At 40.2% G+C, this 7,500-nt stretch overlaps 1 pseudogene; it reads right to left on the bottom strand.

Moving 5' to 3' along the window:
• Positions 1-7,055: 7,055 nt before the first annotated feature.
• Positions 7,056-7,500, bottom strand: part of LOC114097877 (gamma-crystallin A-like) — a 2,811-nt pseudogene continuing 2,366 nt past the window's right edge.

The raw sequence follows: 7,500 nt of genomic DNA, 5'->3' as shown, positions 1-7,500 counted from the left end.
AAGACATCAATAGAACATGCACACAAATAACACCAATCTATAGCAAGTTCAGGTCAAATATCAGACACCAATTTACTGACAAAGATGTAGTAGCTACATGTAGGTATAAAAGAATTTCCAGGGAACTGTTCTCATAGATTTGGAAATTAGTTACATTTCTCAAAATACAATATGCGATCTCACACTGGATCCTGTGCAGAATGAAAAACATGCTTAAAAAAGATTATTAGGTCTGTCAACAAAATTGCTATATAGATTAAAAGTATCAGTGTTAGATATTCTGAAATTGATCATGGATGTGTAAGAGATAGATTTTGGTCTTAGGATATACAAACTGATATATTCTGGGACAAAGTGATAGGCTATGTATAACTTCTAAGGACTAAGGAAAGATTATACATTTGTAACTATATACACATAGAGGTAAGAGACAGAAAATGGCAAAGCAAATGAAATAAAGTATTAACAATTGATGAATCTGGGTAAAAGGTATGTATGGGTTCCCTGAGTTATGCTTGCAACTTTTCTCTAAGCTTGAAATTATTTCAAAGTATAAATAAATAAATAAATAAAGTTGTACTTCTTTTAACAAACCCTACCCACAGCAAATCATTTTTAGTTTCTTAGCAGTTATGTATTGTGCTTGGAGTATATTATTTTTAATTTTGCATCTATTGCTTTGAATTTAAACTGAAGTGTTCCCTCTCTATCTGGTGTCATTCATGACCATCTCTCTGAAGATGGCTCACATTCTCCCTTGAATGTGTATTTCTTACTTCACCCCAAAAGATGTCTTTCTTTTTAGATAACCACATTCTCCCTTGAATGCATATCTCCTTTCCTAAACAAATCTTTTGTCTCTGACTGGCATGTTCTGAAGTTCTTTTCTGTCACGTATGCCAAGCACCCTGCTTATACCTAGTCAAGGTCCCTCTCTGAAAAGTCCTAGGGTGGCAGTTGTAGAAGAAAATGTATGGAATGAAACTATATTTTCAAAATAAAATGAGCCTGACATGGTGGTGCATGTCTGTAATTCCAGGGACTAGGGAGGATGAGGTGAAGGATCACAAGTTCAAGGCCAGCCTCAGCAACTTAGTGAGACCTTAAAGGGCTGGGGTTGTGGCTCAGTGGTTAAGCACCGCTGGTCTGATCTCCAGTACCAAAACAAACAAAACACCACTGAATTAATCTTTAGAATTACATTCTCATTACACAGGATCCATATATGATCCAAACAAGTATATGAATCCCTGTTTCAGGGATCTGTTTTTTTTTTTAAAGTTTTTTATTTGTTTTAATTAGTTATACTTGACAGTATAAGCTTAGTCTGGATTATCAGTCTATGATTTTGTACATGTGTGCAGGGTGTTTGTGTGTGCTATTTCTGGTTTTTATTTTTGTTTCTTGCCTTGTTTTGCTTTCTTCAGCTTGCTGTCTCCAAAATCATGTAAGAAAATGACCTCATTTGACTTTAAAAAATTCTTCAGAAGCAAAGATATGTTCTAGAAAACCTAGACTCTCAAATCTCATCCTAGCAAATACCTTTAGAACAAAACTCAATATGGTGTTGATTTTTCCATAGAGCAATTATTCTATTTTTAGAATAATGTTTATTAAAGCCCTAATGTGGCTAAAGATTCCAGGCAGTTCCTAAAGCAGTTTCTATGATGAGGTTAAATTTCTAATCAATCAATAGTTTCCCTCCAGAACCTAAAGAAATACTGAGCCCCATGTGGCTCAGTTGATTAAGAGAGTCACATTTTAAAATTTTTTTTAAACAAGTTCACTTTTTGAACTTGTGTTCACTGTGCATATTATATCTTTGAAATTCTCATTTCAGCAACCAAACTAAATAAAAATGCATTTGAAGTTTAAATGTATGCTTCTTTTTTTTTCTTAAACCTTTTTATTGTTGTTATTGATGGACCTTTATTTTTTATATGCAGCGCTGAGGATTGAACCCAGTGCCTCACACATGCTAGGCAAGTGCTCTACCACTGAGTCATGACCCCAGCCCTAAATTTATGCTTCTTAAACAAACCCATTCATATCTCAATGTACAATTTTCAAAATTTCCTTCTCTCTTTTCTACCTTAGAACCCTAAAATATCCCAGCCTTTCTCACTTCTCGGATTCTCTCCCCTATTATCTTTTATTATGTTGGCCACCTTGATCTCTCTGACTTCTTTTTGAACTTGTGTTCACTGTGCACATTATAATTGAGAACTCAGAACAGGAAGAAAAAGAACTGCTTTCTTCATTCCCTCCAGCCCTGTACACTTCTGACCATTCTGATTCTGCAACATAAAAATAGGAAATTAGATGGACAGGGCAAGAGCAGGGGAGATGCCAAGCAGGAAGAAATAAAATTCTCATAAGGAATAAAATAAACCTCTTTCATATACTTATTTGATTTAAGAATAATGGCCAATTAACTTGCAAATAATATTTTTCTTTTCTTTTGGCACTAGGATTGGACCTAGGAGTGCTCAACCACTGAGTCACATCTCCAGCCCTTTTTTAATTTTTGTTTTGAGACAGGGTCTTGCTAAGTTGCTGAAGCTGGCTTTGAATTTGCAATCCTCCTGCCTCAGCCCTCACAAGTTACTGGGATTATAGGAGTACACCACTATGTCTGGTGCAAATAGTATTTTTCAAATGCTGAAAAGATAATTATGGCTAATATTTATTTAGAGTTAACTGCCAAACACTCTTCTAATCTTTTAATATGTAGAATCTTCAGTCATCTCAACAACCTTAAGAGATAAGTACCATTATTCTTCCTATTTTGCAGAGGAAGAAGCTAGTGTACAGAGAGGTTAAGTACCTGTCTGAAGTCAAACAGCTATTAAGCAGCAGGCTCTAGATTCAAATCCAGAACATCTGACTCCAAAGGCTCAAAATTTAATCACAATATAAGCAGAGTTCTCCCCAAACACTTGGTCTCAGCTTGGTCCAATTCATTGTTTTTAAACCTACTGTGTTCTTTGGTGATGTGCCGGAAAAACACTTTGATGACTTCCACTTCCTGGCGTTTGCTTCCTCTGTAGAGCCACTGGTGGCATTTTTATTCATTGCTCCCCTTCTTAACTTGACACCTGCAGGCACAGAGAGTAACCGCATCTGTATATAAAACTTAAAAAAAAAATGTGCCCCCCACAGTTTCAGATCTTCCCCTTCTGGACCACTCTGCTCCCACCACCAAAGAATCTGACAGATAAGACCTTGTGATTTGGGTGATGGGGGTGTGGGTGTGTGTGAATCAAGTCCTTCAAGTTCCCCGTTCTTTTTAATTCAATTAGAAACTGAGTTACCATGTCAATTTTAACCTTTGTTTGTGAGCCCACATCCTATTTTATTTAAAATTTCTCGAAACAGATGGAAATAAACAGGCTTACTCTGTTTGCGGGCATACTCTGCTGCTTTGGGTGCCGTTAACATGGCAAAAGGGTGCAAAGAGAGGCGGAAGAGTGGAGCTCGGGGAACCTGCAAGGAAACAGTCCTGCTTTAACAAGCTGCAGGAGCTTCATTTGGTTGACATCGGTTAGTCATAGCTCTTAACTGCACTCTGTTTCACCAACGCGGGGGGCTTAGATGTTAATAACATCCATCACCGAGGCACACAAAACACAGGGAGCATGAACTTCACACACAGCCTTTGCTCCTGTACTTGGTTCCCACTGCCCAGAATGCCCCTCACACCCTGGCGCTCTTCACAGTTTCCTTTTCCTGAATAGCCCTTTCTTCTTTTTCTCCCTGGAGGCTCCCACTTTTTCTTTGAGAAAAATCCCCTTTTCTGAGAAACTTGCCCCAAAGTCCCCCCACCCCCATTGCTGAGTGATCTGCTCCCTCATCTGTGAACTTAAAGCATGGAGTCCCATAGAACAAGGCCAGTGGATGGAAGTTGGTCATGACCTTGGGGGCTGCACTACACTGGAAGTGTCTTCAAGGCTGGGACTCGCCCTGCAGGCAACATGTGTGCTGTGGGCACCTGCCATGGGCCAGGCGTGCTGTAGGAGCTGTGGTATTTGTAAGGCAGATGGGACTCCTGCCCTTCTGGAGCTTCGTGAGGCAAGTGAGGAGAAACAATAAACTAGTGGACAACAGGGGAGTGACACCTGGAGAGGAGCTCAATAAATGCACTAAATGAGTGCATTTAGATGAGGAGACAGGGAGTTACAGGGCAGCCTCCACTTCAAACAGAATGGACAGAGGAGCCTCTAGAAGGAAGTGGAGTTTCAGCCGAGGCTCACAGGATGGACAGCAGCCTGGTGAGGAGGAGCTGGAGAGAGCCATTGTGGGCAAAGCAAAAGGGACGTTCTTGAGATAAGCTCAAGCTTTCCAGACACAGCAGGGAAGACAGTGGGGTGGGAAACCGAGTGAGGAAGCACCAGATCACGTAGGTCTCCGTCAGTCAGGTGCAGGGAAGCCAGCCAAGTCATTTTAAGCAGTAGTGTGACAAGATCTGATTTAGGATTTTAAAAAGATCACTCTGGGCTGGGCACAGTGGCACACCCGTGTCGTCCCAGCAAATTGGGAGGCTGAGGCAGCAAGATTGTAAGTTTGAGGCCAGCCTCAGAGACTGAGAAACTTGCCCCAATGTCCCCCTAACCCCAGTGCTGAGTGATCTGCTCCTTCATCTGTGAACCTCATCTGCTTCCTCATCTTAGTGAGACCGTGTCTCAAAATTAAAAATAAAATAAAAAAGGGCTGGGGAGGTAGCTCAGTGGTAAGGTGCCCTTGGGATCCATCCCCTGTATGACAAACAAACAGAAAACCCAGGGGTCACGCTGGGGCTGCAGGCCTAGCTCAGTGGTAGAGCACTTGCCCAGCACGTGCCACAAAAGAAACAAAATTAAATCAAAGACCTCTGTGGCTCCTATGTGGGGAAGAGACTGGAGGGTGGGAGAAAGCAGGCCACTGAGCTCATCCAGTGCCTTACAAAGTGCCCACCCCATACTGGACCCTCAAATATCATTGACTAATACTAGTCAAGGGACTGGTAGTTAACACCATGGATTTTGGTGCCCAGATGGCTGTGTTTGGAAACAAGTTGCACCTTGGCAGCCGCTTACCTTCTCTGTGCCTGCTTATTTATGTGATATTAATAATACTGGCCTTATAGCGTTGTGGCAAGGATTAGAGTTAGCATATTTAAAATGCTTAGAAAAGTGTCTAGCACATAGTACAGCACTGTATTTTAGATTTGACGATGATGATGAGAATTATTATTTACATCATTACCATTTCCCAGCCCGGTCATTATATACAAGAGCCCATGGCAGCTCCTGGGCTGCCATTTCCTCTACAGGATCCTACCTTATCTACCAGACAAAGGTTGAGTGAATTGCTGACGTTTAACTAATCAGAGCCAGGAAGCCTGAACTTAGAGTCCCTCTTGCAGAATCAGCAACTTTCTGCCTTCTCATCAATAGGGATTAGGTTTTTTTATTTATAGGAAGGGCTCTTATTTCAAAGAAGTACAAGATGATTACACAATTCTCTTTGTGTATGCATCTCAGGAAATGTGCCATTTTATTAATAAGACACCCTTTATATATTTGATTGATATATTTGATTTATATAAAAGGTCACAAAGATTTATGCGTATGTTTTCCTCTAAGAATTTTATAGTTTTGAGTTCTAACCTTTACTCCCTTTGGAGTTCATTTTTAGTAAGATATCCAGACTCATTTGTTTTTGCATGTGGGATGTAGAGTTGTCCAAGCACCACTTGTGGAAAAGATTCTTCCTTCTCCATGAATGGTCTTCACATTTTGGCAAAACTCAGTTGGACCCGGGTTTACTTCTGGACTCTCAATTCTTTTCCATTTATCTATAGTGTGTCCTTATGCTAGCACCTCACGCTTTCATTACCGTTGTTTTGTGGTAAGTTTTGAAACTGGGAAATGTGAACACTTCCTTTTTTTTTTCTTTTGTCCTTTCTCAAGATTATTTTGGCTATTCTGGATCACTTACAATTCTATATGGATTTTAGAATCAGAACTTATCAATTTCTACAAAGAAGTCAATAAGGATGGAGCATTATTTTTGCTTATATAAATTTGCAAAATTTATATATTCTCAACTTTAGAATCTGATCAGATATATGACTTGGAAATATTCCAGGAGAGCAGCTCTACTGAGTGAGAAGAAATCCCAGTGACAGGCACAGTAGCACATATTTAAACCTTATGCTATACAACTGAGTCTTTGATAATTACATCTCAATACAAATTCACAGGCATCCAAACTAATGATAACCATATGGTGCTGTTGAATTTGAGGGAACACTAAGGACATATGGATTCCTTACATTTGCACTGATATGATAATTTAAATTGTATTTACAATCTTTTCCCATTTTGGGATTTAGTGAGGTGGGCATTTATTATCAGTTGTTATTTTCCATAAGGTGAATTAGACACAAAGCAGATAAGAAGCGACTTGTTCAAAGGGATAAGCTAGAAAGTAGGGTAACTAATCACAGTGATCTCCCTGAAACTGAGGGTCCAAAGACCTTTGGAGCTTAAACTGGGAGAGTCCCAGGGAAACTGGGCTGAGTTGGTCACTCTACTAATTAGTAGTAGAGACTGCATAAGAAACTAGGCTATTTAATTCTTGTTTAGCACTTTTCTTATTATGATGATCTAATCAAGTAGTCTTGCCCTTCTCTGCTTTGGAAAATTCTACTTAAAAGCCTGTCTTTATGTATCTTTTCTTGACTAGTCTTGTCTGAGACATCAGCCACCCTTGCCCTCCAGCAATCTCTGTGTTTGGTGTGCCAGCCACAGTAGATTATGCATTTTCTTCTCTCTGTGGGTTCTAATAGTTGTTCATTATATTAATCTTTCCTCTCTCCTTCAGACTGTAGGAAGGTGGGAACAACCTGCCTTCTCCCCAGACAGAAATGTATGCCTGACCATCAGGAATTAAGTGGATATTCAAAACACCTTTCAGGGTCAGGTAAGTAGTCTAGGAGTCACCACATATTTACAATTCAATTATTACTTAATGATAAGCAAGAGCCACTTAGTGCCAGAAAAAAAGTTTATTTATTGCATCTCTATGTGGATCATAAAGAAAAGCACTGCTTCATACAAACGGATGACCCGTCTCAGAGAGCCGACTTTGGCGTCCATTGTGCCCCAGTTGTGGTAGGACCTGTAGTCTCCTAGCCTGAGCAGGTACTGCTGCCCCCTGTAGTTGGGCATCTTGTAGAGGACCCAGCAGCCCTCCAACACATGGACGGAGTAAATCTCCTTGAGACGGTAGCGATTGTGGATTCAGAAGCAGTCTTCCCTGAGCTCAGACACCAGGGCTCTGTAGTCACCTCTCTCATACAGCCTTATCCTAAGCGAGCTGGTCTGTTGTGATAATCAACAAAAGAACAAAAATGAACGGCACATATGTGTGGTACAAACAATACTGACACAGTCAGCCTTTTATTTTCATGAAATGAGCTTTTCCGACAATCCTCTAAAAAGTTTCTCCCTAATC

This window comes from Marmota flaviventris, chromosome 11, assembly GCF_047511675.1.
Source record: "Marmota flaviventris isolate mMarFla1 chromosome 11, mMarFla1.hap1, whole genome shotgun sequence".
Taxonomy (NCBI): domain Eukaryota; kingdom Metazoa; phylum Chordata; class Mammalia; order Rodentia; family Sciuridae; genus Marmota; species Marmota flaviventris.
This window is presented reverse-complemented; position numbering and strand designations above follow the sequence as displayed.